Source organism: Theropithecus gelada, chromosome 4 (genome assembly GCF_003255815.1).
Source record: "Theropithecus gelada isolate Dixy chromosome 4, Tgel_1.0, whole genome shotgun sequence".
NCBI lineage: Eukaryota > Metazoa > Chordata > Mammalia > Primates > Cercopithecidae > Theropithecus > Theropithecus gelada.
Window position 1 is genome coordinate 157,770,119 of NC_037671.1, and position 19,364 is coordinate 157,789,482.

The 19,364-nt window shown below is 36.6% G+C and overlaps 1 long non-coding RNA gene across 1 annotated transcript; it reads left to right on the forward strand.

The window, feature by feature from the left end:
• Positions 1 to 1,482: 1,482 nt before the first annotated feature.
• Positions 1,483 to 8,765, forward strand: LOC112622076. The gene is made up of 2 exons (XR_003118932.1): positions 1,483 to 1,630; positions 8,445 to 8,765. It is a non-coding gene; the product is annotated as an uncharacterized LOC112622076 (long non-coding RNA).
• The last annotated feature ends 10,599 nt before the right edge of the window (positions 8,766 to 19,364 follow it).

The window sequence follows — 19,364 nt, forward strand, 5'->3', positions numbered from 1 at the left end:
GTACCAAACTCATTTTCACTTTTAATAATCTTGATTTGATCCTATATCACTAATAGAGGCTTTAAAGATCAATTTATATATTTACTAGACACTATGAGGTTCATGATGCTCTTACTTTTTACAAATAATAAATATGTATATACTTTTTTACAAATAATAAGTGCATACATAAACATTTTTCCTGCTATTATCTGTACGTACACATTTTAAAAAATAATAAATTACTTTTTACACATTTATTCTTTGAAAAAAATGTGGTAAAGTCAGAATTCCTCACTGTTAACAATTATCTCTAAGAAGGTCTAAAGTTTTTATTCTAGGACTTGAAGGGGAAGTTAGCCGTATTTATATACTACTTTTCTCAAACTTAGCTCTCAACTCAATATACTGTATTTGACAGGCAGACACAGGTATTATATCATGATAAAACAATAGTGGTGCAATTGCTTCTTAGATGGAAAGAGGAGATGCAGTCATTGCACTATTGCAAGAGTAAAGGAAAAAAATGAATTGTCATTATCCAATGAATTAATAGAGTTCTAATCCCACTTGAAGAAGAATTTTGTTTTTCTCAGGAATTCCAGTATTTATGCTTCTGTGAAACGTTTTCTAATATTGACTCTTCAGTTAGGGGCCAGGAAATATTTTTTTCTAAGTGAGAAGGAAATTGGTTATAAGCAAATTAATTTGGGGAAATGGTAAGATTTAAAACTCCCATGTTTTCATCAGATACCACATTTTTCTGGAGTTCTAGCTATCCTTTGTTCTTGTATTTCCAAAACATCTAGCAAATTTAAAAAATGCAATGGGAGACTTTAAGCCCACAGCCCAGCCCTTGATAAATAATCAAACAACAATCGAGTATTTATGCTTGCCCTGCAACAGAAAGGTTAAAGTTCACTGAAAAATCCTCTTAATTTAAGAACTGTAGTTGTTCCATACAATCATAAATAAAAGAAGTAATTATAAACTTTGGGGGGAAAAGGACTAAAAATATTTTTGAGAAAAATATGGCTTTCTAATCTAATTGAAAGTAAGGGAAATTTTTGTGCCTTGTAGTGTATGATTATATATAGTTGTGTGTAACTGGTGAATGATGTCTAAAGAGGTTGCTCAAGGTTACAGGAAAAACCCTAAGGAATTCTTGCAGCAACATCCTGAAATAAGAGCTCCTGCATAATAGATTCACTGTGGTTTCCTTAGTGAAGCGAGCCTTCTATGAACACACAATCTTTAACTATACAGGATCAGGAGGAGAATTGAGTCATGCATTGGAATGCTTTTAGCTTTGGTTTACCCCTCTGTTTAAAGAAAAGAGTTATGAGATTTGCTTAATTTGATCATTTTCCTCTTTCCTTTGGTAATCTCCCTCCTGTATTATAAGACATATAATGCTTCCTTCACACTTCAAATGAAAGTTGAAATGAATTTTTCATGCGTACTATGTTGTAGATGCAAGGTCAAAATTTACTTCAGGGATCTGAATGTGTAGCATATACAACTGAGTGTTGAAAGAAGACAAAATCTTTTTCATCACAAAGAATATGTGCTCATTAAGAATCAGAATGTTCAATTGTGTGAAGATGGGAGATGGGGAGATTGGTATTCTGGCCTTGGATCCAGAAATCAGGTATTTACCCAAAATTTTCTCTGTAGTTTTCACCTATCATGTATTCATTTAACTTGTTTACCATAATTTTTTAAGTTTAATTAAGAGTCAGTCGTCTTTTCATGTTGCCGGGTAACAGCCTTGACATTTTAAAGGGAGACATTTTTCTCATACTAGGTTCTAGTTATTGTGTATGACAGTGGAACTCCTAGTGGGATTTTCTTGAGTTCATAAGCACCTATTAAAGATGCTTATAATAAAAGAATAAAAGATAAAAAAATCAAAGAAATGCTTGAGGAGGTATTCTGGGGCTTGATCTATTGGTTATTAAAAATGTAATACAGGGCTACATTAACAAGGCAGAGTGGTTTTGATTCAAGAACCAAAAGGCAGATTCAAGAAATAGGAAAAAAAAACTAGAAACAAATCCTAATTATGATAAGTATTTTCTATATGACAACAGTACCACTGCAAATAACAATAAGCAAACAAACAAAACTCCAATAAACCAAATGAAATCATTAAATAAAAATACGATTGAAAAATCAAAAAAGTTACAAAGATATATAATGAATGCCGCTGTAACAGTGGATTAAATCAACTATGTTCAAATATTATAACCACATTTCAGAAAATTAAAAATGTCAAAAAATAAAATGATAATTTATATAAATAATAATATAATTCCAGATTTCAGAAAAAGAAGAAGTAATCACTAAAGAAGAAAAAAGTCAATATAAAAAGCCCAAACTGTGATACATTAAATCCTTTCATAAGCAAAATTAAGGGGTCAGCAATAAACTTGAAAAGTATTTTCAGAAAAATGACAAAGGGTTATGTCATTAAATAGAGCTCATGCCAACCAGTAAGTTTACCAAGAGGAAAAAGGTCCAAGTGCCTGTAAATAAGAGCTCACAGATGAGGAAAATATATGTCACTAATAAATATAATAAAACATGTTACCAACTTAAAATGAGATATCACTTTGTCTCCTGGATTAGGGGGGACAAGGGGAGGTACAACGACATTTCACACATCCTCCATCCCACCTGCCAGCCCAACCCTATACTAGAGGGGTTTGCTCACCCAATCTCCCTTCTGAGACCATAGTCTGAGAATAAAAAAAGATAAAAAAAATCAAAGAAATGCTTGAAGAGGTATTCTGGGGGGCTTGCTTTACTGGTTATTAAAAATGTAATACAGAGCTACAATAATCAGCTACTCTTCAAGTATAGGGAAGAGACAGAGAACAAGTATCATGTTATAAGAGCAGGTTAATTGCTGTGTTAATGTTTTGCTGTGAGCCTAGGTCTGGAGGAACTGTTTTTCTTGATTCCCTCCTATTTTGCAGGATTGCAACGCTACTAGAGATCCCTCTTTGACCCCAGGGCTAGGATGGAGAGAAATAAAACTGAGATAGTTGGAAAGGGAGGATGACTCTCTTATGTCTGTCTGAAATAGCCTCATTTCAGTTGAGTCATTTAGAAGGAAATAGTTGGTCATTTAGAAGGAAAGTAAAGAGGTGTTTTGTATCATGCTATGAGATACATGTGTATGTCAGGTTGTCTAATCTGAAGATATTCTTTTGAGCAGTGGACTAGTAGGACATAAGGGATGGTTAAGGGGTTTGTTATATTAGCAGAACTTGTCCAAAATAGTAATGCAGGATGTAAATGAGAGAATATTGAGATAGTCACTCTAATACTGACACTGATGACAGTTTTAACTGATACAAGCTTTCTATAAACCATTTAAAGTACCAAGAGTCTTACATTTTAAAAAATATCTTCTTTGACCCCCTAACCACATTTCTTAGCATTACTCATTGACCAAACTTTTGAAAAACACCACTTTGTGACAGGCAAAGAAGATGATAGATACAGCAATTAACAAGGCAGGCCAGGTACTTGTTCTTATAGTACTTTAATTCTAGTGGGGCCGGGAGAGAACAGACAATAGCCATGTACATAAACAAATAAGTAAGATATTATAGAAAGTGATACATAGAGTGAAGAAAATAAATTGGAGTAATATGTTAAAGAGTGACCAGGGAATGTCAGGGAAACTCTCTTTGAAGGGTGATGTATTAGTGAGGGTTCTCCAGAAAAACAACCAGTAGGATGTGTATACATCTCTCTAGATGGATAGACAGATGGATACATAGATGGATAGATAGTTACACACTTAAGTACATACATATATGTATGTGTAGAGAGAGAGAAACAGAGACAGAAAAAGGTTTATTTTAAGAAATAACTCTGGTGGCAGGCGCCTGTAGTCCCAGCTACTCGGAAGGCTGAAGCAGGAGAATAGTATGAACCCAGGAGATAGTGCTTGCAGTGAGCCGAGATCCTGCCACTGCACTCCAGCCTGGGCGACAGAGAGAGACTCTGTCTCAGGAAAAAAAAAAAAAAAAAGAAAGAAAAAAAAAAGAAAAGAAAAGAAATGGACTCACATGATTGTGGGAGCAGGAAAGTCTGAAATCTGCAGGGCAGACCAGACCAGGAGGCTGGAAACCCAAGGAAGGAGTGACGTTGCACTACCGCATCTGAAATCAGTCTGCAGGCAGAATTTCTTCTTCTTCTTCTTTTTTTTTTTTTTTTTTTTTTTTTTTTTTTTTGAGACGGAGTCTCGCTCTGTCGCCCAGGCTGGAGTGCAGTAGCGGGATCTCCACTCACTGCAAGCTCCACCTCCCGGGTTCATGCCATTCTCCTGCCTCAGCCTCCCATGTAGCTGGGACTACAGGCGCCCGCCACCGCACCCGCCAAATTTTGTATTTTTAGTAGAGACACGGTTTCACCGTGTTAGCCAGGATAGTCTCGATCTCCTGACCTCGTGATCCACCCGTCTCGGCCTCCCAAAGTGCTGGGATTACAGGTGTGAAGAATTTCTTCTTCTTCAGGGACCTCAGTCTTTTCTCTTAAGGTCTTCAACTGTTGGATGAGGCTCACTCACATTATGGAGGATGAGATGCTTTACTCAGTGTCTACTGACTAATCACATCTAAAATTTATCTTCACAGTCATGAAGACCAAGCAAGTTGGTCTTGCTCTTATTTGACCAAGCAAGTGAGCACTGTAGCCTACCCAAGTTGACTCATCAAATTAATTACCACAGGTGATATTTCAGCTGATAATCGAATAACAATATGTAACCAGCCACGTCTGGTCCTGGTGGAAGAGATGCAAAGGTTCTAAAGCAGAAGAGTGTGCACTGGGAGCAAAAAGACCCAGTGTGCTGGGTCCCAGTGATGTGCTGTGACCTGTTCATACTGCCTCTAAAGACCCTCCAAAAAATCAATGAATCCAGGAGTTGGTTTTTTGAAAAGATCAACAAAATTGATAGACCGCTAGCAAGACTAATAAAGAAGAAAAGAGAGAAGAAACAAATAGACGCAATAAAAAATGATAAAGGGGATATCACCACCAACCCCACAGAAATACAAACTACCATCAGAGAATACTATAAACACCTCTACGCAAATAAACTAGAAAACCTAGAAGGAATTGATAATTTCCTGGACACTTACACTCTCCCTAGGCTAAACCAGGAAGAAATTGAATCCCTGAATAGACCAATAGCAGGCTCTGAAATTGAGGCAATAATTAATAGCCTACCAACCAAAAAAATGCAGGACCAGACGGATTCACAGCCGAATTCTACCAGAGGTATAAGGAGGAGTTGGTACCATTCCTTCTGAAACTATTCCAATCAATAGAAAAAGAGGGAATCCTCCCTAACTCATTTTACGAGGCCAACATCATCCTGATACCAAAGCCTGACACAGATACAAAAAAAAAAAAAAGAGATTTTTAGACCAATATCCTTGCTGAACATCGATGCAAAAATCCTCATACTGCCTCTAAGAGCTGATTACAAACATCTCTTTTCAATTCCATGGTCAGTGACATCACACTGGTAGCTTGAAATCAGTAAGTATTTATACCAGAGGAGTATGTACACCAGAGTAATCAGCAAATGCTACAAACCAGGACTTTTATTACTTCCACTTTTTAAACATTTACCTGCAAAGTACTGATGGGAAGAGCTCAAGGGGGAGGCATGGGCCTTAGATGGCATGTCTGTCAGCTTAGCTCTCAGTCTCAGTGTGATGACTGACATTTTCCAGTCATATTACATACAAGTCAAAATAATTCATATTGTAGTGTACTCTTGAACAGGTTTCATAGGGTGGCAGGATTGCAAGTAGAAAGGCTAATGAGAAGATTACTGAAGCAGTCTAGAGATGAGATGATGGAGACTACACAAGAGTGTGGCAGGCACCAGGAGAGATTAAAAGCTTTGAAGGGCACATTTTGAATGGGGTGCTATAGCTCTTGGATGGAGGAAGCTGCAAGGAGAGAAATTAAGAATGACCCATGGGTTATTGACCTAAGCAACTGGGCCTACCCATGTTGGGGTTCTTTTATGACATGGGAACACTTGGGAGGGAGAGTTTCAACAGGGAAATGTGGCAGGGTGAGTCAGTTGTTGCTTTGGCCTGATTGAATTTGAGATGTCTGCTAGATTTTGAAATGCCTGAAGCCATTAAGGAAGAAGTTTTATATGTGAGCTTATATTTGGAACTCAGTGGAAAGGTCAGGACTGGAGATGTAAATTTGGGAATCATCTCTATACAAAGACTAACTTTCCTAAAGAAATAATCAGAAATTCAGACAGACTAATAGGTTAAAATAAAAGGACACAGAAATGTATATGCTGTATGGCTGAATAAGGAAGATATATTGAAACAATTAGTCAATAAGCCGTAATTCCACTTGCTATAGCTAGTGTAATTATGAGTAATTTAAATTTTTTGTCCTTTAGATATTCACCACAACAAATAAGTTATTCTTAAAATTAGAAGAAAACAATCTTATTTTTAAAGAAATATAAAAACATTAAATTTGTTAATGATAACATTGAAATAGCGAAGTAGCTAAAAATTTTATTTGGCCACTGGTTAAACTGTTTCTTTGACTTAAAGAGCTTACAGTTATGTAAGCACACTATGTTTTACTTGTCTTTCCCGTTATTAAAATAATACATATATGTTACAGATAAATTTGAAAAGATAAAAGAATAAAGAGAAATAATTTTTACGTATTATTGAATATTTAGTTTTCTTGATCCAATTTTATCTACTTTTTTGTGATATGCTCCTATCATTTTATATCTTACTTACATCTTATATCTATCTTTTTATATCTTATAGAAGCTATGTTATTAATCCCTTAAAAATGCATTTTTATAAGAGGTTAAAAAAGGTTCACGACTTCACATGGTTTTACATCTTGTGATAGTGTTCTGTAATGTTTAGCCTCTATGATACTGCTGCAGTCTAGTGTTTCACTGGAATTTTTCATTTTCACTTCAGTGCCATAAAACTGCAACCTCAAATTTATTGCAATATTTACATATATGACAGCTGTTAAAACTACAGTAGTTGAAACACACTTAGGGAATAGTTACTGAGGCAAATGTGTGTATGCACGCGCACACACACACACTTTCATGTAAGTTATTTATTGTAACGTTGAACTTTTATTCCCTCTTGGTGAATAAAAAAAGGACATAAGTGTTGATATTTATGTTATAACATTACCTACTTCCCTTACTTCATTCATGAATTTCTTTATTCATATCAATACTTACTGAAAAGTTTATGAAGAACCTACTATGTGCCAAGCATTGAGCAAAACACAGCATAGTTGGGGAGACAGACACATGAATGGAAAAACAGTATTGCCATATGGTGAGAACTGTTGAAAGGATATAATCAACATACTTTGGAATCACACAGGGGAATGGGAGAAGGTGACCCTTGAGCTGGGTGTTAGAGGATGAATGAGCATTTACCAGGCAGAAGAAATAGCATTTGCACCTGCATGGAGCCATGAAAGGAGAAAGAATGATTGAGGCAGGAAATAAAGTTCAAAAATGAGGTTTGGACCAGCTTGTGATGGGTCTTGTGTGCCAAGCTAAGGAATTTGGATTACATATTGCAGGTCATGGAAGTCAACAGAGGTTGCTTTGCATTGGAGACTGTCAGAATCAGTTTGGGCTGGAAAGAACATTCTGCAGCAATGTGAGGAAAGATTAGATTGGAAAGAAAACTGGTAATAGGAGCACTAGGGATAGGTGAGTTCAGTGCAAAAGATAAGGAAGGCTGAAAGCTTTGGCAGTCTCTGAGGATGGGAAGAAAGAAGACAATTTGGCAAAAATGACAGTATTTAATGAAATGATTAAAGCAAGAACAGGATGAAGAAGAAAGAAGATAGGGAATATATTTTTTAAAAGAAGGTTGGGTGTGAAAATTAGAGAGTCCGGAAAGTAATTTGAAGAAGGGTTAGAATCAAACAATTTTTTAAAGGGTAAGTAAAATTTGAGGTTGTTCTAAATTGAGACCAATGTGTTTGAAATAATGTTTTAATATTTCCTGGGTTGAGATAGGAGATAAAAAAAGGGGGCCGATAAGAGGTCTACTTTCATCTAGACTACATAGGTGCTCAGAAAGAAAGAGAAATGAGAATTTGCTTAGTTTTTTATTTTTAAATTTTTGGGCACATAGCAGGTGTATATATTTATGGGATACATGAAATGTTTTGACACAGGTATGCAATGTGAAATAAGGAAATCGGAGATGCGGTATTCATCTCCTCAAGCATTTATCCTTTGAGTTACAAACATTCCAAGCACACTTTTTGAGTTATTTTAAAATGTACAAAACGTTATTATTGACTATAATCACCCTGTTGTGCTACCAACTAGTAGGTTTTATTCACGCTTTCTAAGTGTTTTTGGTACCCATTAACCATTCCCACCTCTCCCCTAGTCCTCCACTACGTAAATGGGAATTAAAAGATGATCAGAAGACAGTTGGGAGCAGAGTGAGAATAAGAATCTTCAACTGCTGTCTCACCTTTCAGATCATGAAGAAGTTTTTCACAATGAGCAGAACACTCAACCTGAAAGCAGAATGGATTGAGTCACTGCAGCGTGGCAGTGGAATGGTGCTTGATGTTGGCAAAGGAAACATGTACTTCTAGACTTGACACTTTTCCCTTAGTTTACAGTTTCCAAATAGAAACATCACTTTAAAATAACATGGAGAATATACATGGATGTACTGAACGAAGGATAAAGTCTGTGTTGCAGTCCTGGCCCCATCGACTTCTACAAATATGGCTTTGGACAAATCACCTAACTTTTACTTTTGAGAATTTAAACTCATCATGTATAAAATGGCATTGCTAATATGTTTGTGCGTACCCCATTGGGTTTTGTGAGGAATAAATGATAATGCTAAGAAAAATGCATTGAGAATTATAAATCACTATTCAAATGCAAGTTATTTATGTGATTATTGTCATTATTATTAATACTTTCACTCAGCTAAAACCTTAGAACCAAAAAAATCTGAGAACTTGCTTACTATTAATAACTGTCTTATTTGATTTAGGGACTCAAGAAAGTATCAGCTCACATGACTGAGTCTCATCAATTCCAAGTTGTGCATTGAGAATCACAATAAAGATCGGGAATATGAGACTTTAGGCATAATTCTTTTTCATCACCATCTGGCTATTTCTACTTCTCCAGTCCTAACTTCTAACCTGATCTTAGTCAGCAGGGCTAAATTGCAAAGTAGAAAATTTCAAGGGAGCCTTCTTCGGGTTCCATACTCTGCTTTTATGCCTTCTACACAGAGAAAGGGAAACATAAAAAAAAAGAGTGGACCTCCCATTCATACACAACTTCCTCCCAACAATTTCCTTAGTAGAGCCTGGGAGGTCCCACTTGAACCAACCCTGCTCCCTCCGCTGGCTCTGTGCTGCCTGATGACCTCCATACCATGCTCCCTTGTATCTCAATACTGCTCACAGGTCACCTCATCAGAGACACCTTCCCTGATTACAGCATATGAAATTACAAAACAAGCCTGATCTCATTCCATTGTCCTTGCTCTGCTTCACAAACCTCAATCACTGGCAGATGTAGAATATACTTATCTGTTTCTTATCTGTCCCTGCTCCCATCCATGTAAGCACTGCAAGAATCAGACTTGGTTTACCATTGTAACCCCTGAGTCTGCCACATGGAAAGTATTCAATAAATCATTGTTGAACAAAGGAATGAATGCATCTGTGAATGGATATATTAATTTAAAATGTCCTGGTTCTTAGAAGGATTTTCAAAATTTGAAAATATGAAGTGGTGTGAGGACTATTGCTCAAGGTTAAAGAAAGGAAAAAGAATGCATCATTCAGGCAATTGATGGACTTTGAAGGAAGAAAGCAGGAGGAGGAGGGCAGGGCAAGTTTGGACAGCACAGCAGGTAAAATCACAGATTCTAATAGGGTGACCAACCCATTGTGGAGGATCTAGACATTTTCCAGCTATAGTACTAAAAATCCCTTATCCTATGCAACTCCTCAGTGCCAGGCAAACCAGAACTGTTGGTCGCCCTAAAACTTAGAGTTAAATATTCCCTAAGGATTAGAATTCCTTATGCACATTTATTAGCAGTGAGACCTTGGGCAAGACAAACTGTCTCTGATTATAGTTTATTATTTGTAATTGGGGCTAGAAATACCTGGTTCAAAGGTTTGTAGATATTTCTTTTAAAAGACTCTATATAAAACACTTAACACATTGCCTGGTATGAAATGTGCGCTGGATAAACAGCGAGGTAGTATTATTAAAGTGCTTGGTTGATAATTGGCACTCAATAAATGTCGGCTTAAAGAGTAAGGTACATGCTAATTCCTGAGTGTTTTGTGTGACATGGATAATGCCTTTTAATAATAGAATTGCACTATTTCAAAAGGTATAATAAAGAGTCTTCATGATGAAATTTTAATACTGCATTTGCCTTTCTGCTCTCAAAGTATTTATCATAATATCTTCATCTGGAAGAAAAGCATTTTTGTTTTTATAATGTTCATTATTATTTTTTTAAAAAAACTATGTAGTGCAGTAAAAGGTAAAAAGTAAGACTTTTATGAACATTTATAAAGTTTTATACATTCTAAAACATAACATAAATATATTTTACTTGCCAGTATCAATAATTTATTCAAAGTCTTTTAAATAAGGCTAGTATAGGCTGGAAATATCATATTTTAGGAAAGCATAATTCTTCTCATCAACAAAAACAAACGTTCCAACTAGTTTTATGAAATAAAAGCCTTTAAAATAGTCACTTGCGGTGGATTTGAAAAAACGTTCTCTTGTCTGTTTCTGTTAATGCCCTCATGAGTTTTACTAGTTGCAACTGAAATCACAAAAACCAGGGCTTGATGCTTAACTGGCAAGAAGCCAGGATAATGAAATTAATAACATATGCTGAAGAATCCATTTGTAACAATTTTTTCATTAAAAAAATGAGGCAGCTCAAAGCTACTGACAGGGCTTTCTCCCCCTTCCCCCAACCCTTTATTTTCTTTTGCCTGTAATATGTCTGTATGTTAAAGCTGATAGTTCTTAGTTACTCTCAACAATTCACATGACTCCAAGATTTAAGCTATCCTGTGGCTGATAGGAAGAAAGCTTATTTTGTTGTTGTTTTTGTAAGCCTTTTTTTTAGGTCGCAATATGATTCTCTGTCTTGTCAACCAGCAACACTCTGCAGTTCAGAGCCGAGCCCTGTGGTAGGGACACTTTTGAACACAAGGTCTCGGTTGCTTTGGCTGATCTCACCTGTCAGCAACCTGACATGGAACTCTTCTGCATGTAAGTCTTGAATCACAAAGGCTATGCACAAAGGTATGTGTATCTGCTTTAGAAAAGAACCCTCTGAAGCCCTCTCTTAGAACTTCTTCACCTTCACTTTATGTACATCTCTAGCAAGACTGGTAACCTCATTTGCAAATGTAATAAATTATGGACAACAAATTAGAAGGAAAGAAGCAAGCAACTGAAAGCAGCAAAAAGAACAACCGAGAGTTAAGCAGGAGTTGGAGAAATGCTGAAATCAGGCATAGGAAAAAATACAGTGCTCTCTGTCATCACTGGGTGAAGAACCTTTATAGACTCTACAGTTTTAGGGGGCATCACAGGATTTCAGCAAGTGTGAGGCTCTAAATCACTGGTGTGTCGTGATAGGTATTCATATAGATAAGCATGAGTCATAAGGAAAGGTCAGGTGCCATATTCACTGTTGAAGAACATGGACAAGATTGTCATGCATTTCTTCATAGTTTTTTAAATAAAGGATAGATAGATAGATAGATGGATAGCTAAATCTACAGCAACTCATATATTATAAATGTGTTTGTGTGATTGTGCACAGAAGTGCATCGTTATCAGAGTGTTCACGTTACACACCAATAATGGATCTCTTTGAGCAGTGGGCTAGAGGAAAAACAGAAAAGAAGCTCTCTACTTCATATAGTTCTGTTTTGTTGAAGTTTTCAAAATGAGCATGTTTATTTTCTAACAATAAAAATATTTAAATGTGTTCAAGGAAGGCTAAATCACAGGTGTGTTCTTACCCATGTACACTTTATCAGTCAGCCCATAAGCCAACAAGATCTTGAGGCACAGGGTCAATATTCATTCTTCCTACTGCACATATATTGAACCTTTGCACTGTACTATACCCCTGCAGGATATCCCTGTTTTATATGCAGAAAGGATAAATCAGATCTCATTCTTTCTCTCAACAAACTAATAAATGAGTAAGAAGCTGAGAGGATAATAAAATGTGATAGGAGCAATGTGGGGAAGTGGGAGGTGGGGGAGAAAGACTTAGAACACGTGACCTTGAAACCCAGACAGGACAGGGTGCAGCCAAGGGGGTGCCGGGGAGCCAGGGGGAGGAAGCAAGGCAAGGGAGCCTCAGAGAATGACGAAAAAGGGCCTGAAGGGCCTTGCCAAAGCCGTGATGGGAAGAGACTGAAGATGAACTGCAGTGATATTAGAATATTAGAGATGTCAGAGCCATCCCCAAGGTGGGACCTTGCTTGGGGGCCTAGTTTGTTCCATTTAGGATAGATTTTATGAACTCAGATGCCGCAAAAAGCCTTCCATTGTGTATCTCTGTGTTTGTCTCTACCCCTACCCACTCCTCTTCTTTGTGGCCCAACTCTGTCTGCAATTTCAAGACACTGGAGCCCTTGAAGACAACATCAAACTAATGCAAGGTACAGACACATTTAACAATGCAAGTACAGACACATTTAACAACTGCTCTTTTAATAAATAACTTCTTTAGAAAACATTTTAATTTGTAAAGGGTCTACTTTGTAAACTCCACCAAGAACCTTGCACATAGAACACTAAGTATTGGTCTCTTCATCATAAGCTATTCTTTGTCTTTTGAATTCAGGAATAAGCAATGACAAAATTCTGGTAAAGATTCTTTCTAATCAAAGAAGAAAGACACAGCATTTGGTTTAAGGGTCTTAATGTGTGTGTCACTCTATTTCAAAGATATAAAGGACAGCAACAAACTGGTATCAAAGGCATGCCGTCTTCCTGAAGATTCTTCCTACACTCCACAGACTTATATGAGTTTATATGACTGTATTGGGTGGGTGGAGGTGGAGGGAGAAGTGATATTTAGTTGGAAGTTGTCATAATATTGGTTAGTTGACCTGGTCATTATCTCTAATTCAGAGAGGAACATGATGCATTTGAGCTCTGCAGCACAAATTAAAAACAGCATTTCGTAAGTGCTGTTCACTGCAGTGACAAAAGACTACACATTACATTAAAAAGTTCTTTTGGAGGGCGTATGAAAGCTTTACTGAGAACACATGGCTGATTTCAGCAAAAAAGTAGGTGTGACAGGAGAAGAAAATCACAGCTGTGTGTGTGAATGTACAGATGGGAACACAGAGAAACTGAAAGACATAAAAGTCAGTGAGTTGGGCATCGAGCATTAGTAAAGGGAGGAAAGGAAAACTGAGAGTGTGATGAATAAAGTAGTGGTGGGCAAACAAGTTAGACATACTGAATGTGACAACATGCAACTGAGAGAAAAGTGTTACAGCAAGCAGGGACATTGGCTGTGTATTACACACAAAATACAAATAGAAAGAGAAATCTGTGGCACAGGCCATGGTGTTTTCAGGCTATAAAACCCCGAATTGCTAAAAGATTTCCATAAGGTCTTCAAAAATCATAAGATAAAATTAAACCCTTACTAAGTTTTAAAGCTGTTGTGAAAGAAAAAGGAAATTTACTGTTGACTTGAACAGAATGCAATAATGATAAGTCTGAGATAAGAAACTGTTATTGACTCTAATCAAGAATTCTGACAAACCAGAATACATCTAAACACTGTAAAGATGAGGAAAAAGCACATGTTTTTCTATCACTCTATTAAATAGGACTCTATGTCAACCAGTACAAAACTAATGTAGGAGGGGAGGATATTATAGAAAAGAAACAGCATAAAATATGGCCAAAACCAAGAAGACTTGGGCTACCTGTTAATATTTTTATATTCAATACTAACAAACACAATATGATGTGCCAGGCACTCTTCACAGTACTCTAAAAATGTAAAATCATGGAACCCACACAGCAGCCCTGTGACAGTTACACTGTGAGTATCATTCCCAGATGAAATGGATGGATAAATAAACTGAAACACCAAGAGTCTAAGTATCTTTTTCAAAATAATCAGCTAGTAAGTGACAGAGCAGGTTTGAACCCAGTGTCTGTGCTTTCAACCTCTCTGTTACATTTACTAACTTTTGCCTTCAGCCATAACATCCAACACAACCTGGAAGATTAGTACATTCTTCTCATTCAAACACATGTGACATAATAATCACTACTATAGATTGAAGCTAGCCTTCTCCAATGATCACCCAATTGTTAAACTATCCTTATTTAAATACATTTATCTTTTTCTTTTATTTTCTTCTTTCACAAAGCAAGCATTTACTATCTATTAGATATATACTTGTGTATATATATACACATATACATATACAGAGATATATACTTAGATCCATGGGAAAAACAAAAATTGTGGCATATAGTCTGCCAGGATCTAAATGTTTGGGTCCTCGCAAGACTCATATGATAAAAGGTAATCACCAATATGATGGTGTTAGGAAATGAAGCCTTTGGGAGGTAATTTAATCATGAGAACAATAGGATTAGTGCCCTTATAAAAAAGGCTCCAGAGAGCCACCTTGCCTCTTTCACCATGTGAGGACAAAGCAACAAAGCACCATCTATGAGCCAGAAAGCCGACCCTGTCAGATACAGAATCTGCCAGACTCTTGATCTTGGACTTCCCAGCCTCCAGAAATGTGGGAACTTCATTTCTGTTGTGTACAAAGTATCTGGTCTTAGTCCATTATAACAGTCCAAATGGCCTAATACATAGTCCCTACTTTCAAGGACAATACATTAATTGGAGTAGGATAATTGCTATAAAAAACCATCACAATATTTCAGTGGCTTCTCACAATAAAACATTGCTCTTCCTATTCTAGTGAAGATTTCAGGGGGTGGGAAGCAAAAATAGAGGAGTTCTATACCCAACTGGGAACATGCAGCTTCTCCATCATGAAATCTGTTCTCCTCAGGAGTCAGCTCCATTCAGCAGGTGCTAGGGAAAGAAAAGTGGGTGACATCTGGCAGGTTTGTAAGCGCCAGGCTGGAGGAGGGAACCTGGTTTCTGCTCCCATTCCTTTGGCCAGCTCTTGGGTGCATGGCCACACCTGATGGGAAGGTGGAACCCCAGAAGAGCCAGGAAACCCCTGTGTCAGTCCAAAGTTAGGAAAACATTCTGCTAGTCTTTACCTTTGGTACCAACCTCTGTATCAGTCTCAATTAGAGAGGAAAATAGAATCAGCTCTAAGATGTTCAAGTGGGAAGGGATTTAACAGAGGAGATCAAAGATTTACAAAATCATTGTAAGAGCAGAGTGCACAAAAGTCAAGGAAACCACTGCTACTCTTCAGAAAATCGGGAAGGGCAGGAATCTCAGAGAACCACCACTGATGGCCTGATGGACTGTAGTCCTGAAGTAGCGTTGTTTCCAGGAAATGGGAGCAAAATTATCAGATCTGTCCTCTGCTGAAGCCCATGTGATTTCCCTCCATCATGGGAGACCTTATAACCCTTCTTCCCTTCTGCCATGTAACTCACACAGGTACCACTGATTTGCAGACCTCCAATGGGAGCCCAGTATCTAGGACATCTGGGTAATGTACTCAGGCCTGAAGCTCCTGCAGTAGAGGAAAGAGCAAAGGAGGGAGTGGAAATGGTTCCAAGGTGCCACAAGACAATCCAGCTCAAGGGATGCATTTTTGTTTTCTTTATACAGGTTTTATTTTGAAAATGAGAAATAAAAAACTCTATGTATTAGAATCCTATGTACTAGAACTATATTCACCATTTATATTTGTTAACCTCTGTTTTATTTTTCAGAGCCAGCTTTAAAAGTATAATATTTGGGAAGTTAAATAGCACATTTGTATTTGAAAAATTGTGTTTAACTGGGGAGTTAAGATTGATTTGTTTCTAAAGAGGTTTGAGGAGAACAGATAAACATAAAGCCATTAGATTGAGCACAGATGCCATTGCTCCACCATTAAATTGATGAGCAGTAACTAGTCAATGAATTAAATCAATATTATTATTAACCCTTACCATTTTCAGCAACAGTGACTTCATCTTGTCTCTAATTTTCGCTCCAGCATCCCAGGGAAAGTTTAGTCATATCATAGACTCAATGTTATTGGTGATTTTTGTGTGGGGTCTCAGTGGGCTGCTCAGTACAATGAGGGATTTATTTTTTTACTCATTTTTACTTTGCTTAAGTTCTCTGGTTGTTATTATTTTAAAACATAGCTTTAATTTTAATAGTTATTGATAATTTTGTTACTTTATTACTCACCATACTGAAAAAATAGGTAGGTGTTAGACTTAGTATATGATATGGTTTGGCTCTGTGTTCCCACCCAAATCTCATGTTGAATTGTAATTCCCAACATTTGGGGAGGGATCTGGTGGGAGATGATTGGATCCTGGGGGGCAGATTTACCCCATGCTGTTCTTGTGATAGTGAGTCCTCACGAGATCTGATGGTTCATAAGTGTGTGGCACTTTCCTGCTCACCCTCTCTCTCCTGCTCCACCATGGTGAGATGTGCTTACATCCCCTTCGCCTTCCGCCATAATTGTAAGTTTCCTGAGGCCTCTCAGCCATGCTTCTTGTATAGCCTGTGAAACTGTGAGTCGATTAAAACTCTTTTCTTTACAAATTACCCAGTCACAGGTAGCTCTTTAGAGCAGTGTGAGAACGGTATAACAGTTATATATACTTATATCAATAACATTTAAGTATTCATGCAGGGAGGACCACAGTGAAGTAAGTATAGGTGCAGATCACTATGTTTAAACTTAAAAATCAGGAGTTTGGGGCAGTTCATAAATTCAAGTCCCTGTCTATGCCTGCATGAATAATTGGAGGTTGTGCAAAACTATTGGTACAAATGTTAGCTTCTGGTCAGTGTGCTTGGCCATAGGGCTCTGCAGATTCTCATCAAGTTTGATAGCTCTAGGCAGTATGTGAACAAGCTCTAAGAATGTCCACCTCAACTGTGTCTGCTAGTCAGCTAAAGGCAGAATGTAAGGATTTTGCTGTTATAACGAATGATAAGTACATTTGCTAATGTTTACTAAAAAGAGTAATAATATTAACTAACAGGTAGTGTTACTCATCAGACACTGGGTAGGGGCTATTATTATTCACATTTTAGAGATGCACTAACTTCAGATACAAATAAGTTAATTTCCCCAAGGTCACAAGTGGAAGCAGTATGGTTTCAAAGTCTAAGTTCTTAACCATCGTGGCAATATATAGCTCACAATTGTAGCTATTATTTTTTCTGCCTCGATGCACATGAATCATCTGCCTATGTGTGAGTGGCAGAAATGAGTGAATTCCTACTATAATTAACATGCAAGCAGGGGCAGGAAACATGGGAGATGGCCGTTAATGAGAAGTTCTCCAGGAATCTTTCATGATTAAAATGGGAAATCAACACATCATCAATTAAAACATAGATATGAAAAGTTACCTTAGATTGTTAGGGTGGTTCTAGGTCATCAATATATGATTTCACTGCAAATGAATCTATTATTGATATAGAATTTTAATGTAAATCTATCTGTAACTGTCATGCCAATTGGAAAACACTGTATTAGCAAGAGTTTGAAATAAATATAAATGTCTATCAATAGTGTACTGGTTAAATAAATTAAAATATATCCTTATAATGAAATAATATGTATGATTTAAAAATTGAAAAGTCCTTTAATATATTAATGGAAAGATATTTGAAATATACTCTCAGTATATAAAATATACTGAAATATAAAACAAAGTTTAAATAAATGTATATATGATGCTACCATTTACATAAAAAGGGTAAGAAAAAAGACAGCCTATAACTGTATTGGCTTTCACAAGCATAAAACTTCTCTGGAAAAATAAACACAAAAATAACAATAGGGATTACATTTTGTGGTGATGGAAACTGAGAAGATAGGGAGTCAGATAGGAGAAACATGCTACTGTATCGATTTTAATGTCTGAACTATGGAAATATGTTCCCTATTTTGAAAATTGATTTAAAAATTAAAAGAAGCATTTATGAAGCACTTGGGTATGAACCACTACAGCTAGCACTATGGGTGGAAGGGAATAGAAAAGACAGAGTTCTCAAATTCTTTATTTGGACAAGCAAACGTGCACCACTTAACACTTACTTAGTAAGCAACATACCAGTAAACACAAATTAGGACAAGACAAACTGCTGTCATAAGTGTAGGAGTATAAAGAGTAATGGCATGCAGAGAATTTGCAGAGTATAATTAGAGTTGTCTTCTTGGGGGAATTGAATTGCATGCCTAGTTTGAGATAAAAGAGATATGGTGTTATAAACAGTGTGGTGTTGCATATGCAACATTCTGAAAACTACAAATGTGGAGAAATAAACTAAACTCTTAAGTCATTGAGGGAGATTGAAGGACTGGTGCCTTGAGAAGGTAGAACACTGGTATCTTGAGTCTCCTATCATCAAGGGAAAGGGGCCATGCTCTTCTTATTTAGGCTTGATCTTGGTTTATATTTATTTCCATTCTGTTGTCTTACTGGATTCCCTGTAGTACTTTTTAACTGATTCTCTTCGGTGTTCCAGGTACCTATTTATGTCATTTACAAAACCTAACAATTTTACTTTTTCCTTTCCAATTTTATGTCTCTAATTTCTTCCTATGTTTTAATTGCATTGACAGACACTTCCAATACAATGGCACGTCCTTCTTTTTCCTAATTTAGAGGGAATCAACTAACTGGCTATCAAGCTAACATACTTTTTATTATGATAAGGAGCAATTTAGTTAAGTGTTAAGTATGTAAATGTTTTTAAAAATAAGAATGAATGCTGAATTGTGTTAAATGCCTTTTCAGCATCTGTGGAACTATGGAAATGATCTGTTTTTTCTTTTAGACCTATAAATACAATGGATTATACTGATAGATTTACAAATGTTGAACCATCCTTGCATTTCTGGAATTATCTCTACTAGATTTCAATGTTCTGTTTTAGGATGTTGATATATTTTTGTCATTATTTTATCTGAGAGTTTTGTGTTGATATTCATGAATTACAGTTTTACATAGTTTTGTGTTAGGGGCTATGATGGACAGACTTTAATGTTGCTTCCTGGTATTCTTGCCCTTGTATAATCAAGTTTCTTTGAGGATGGTTTGGGTC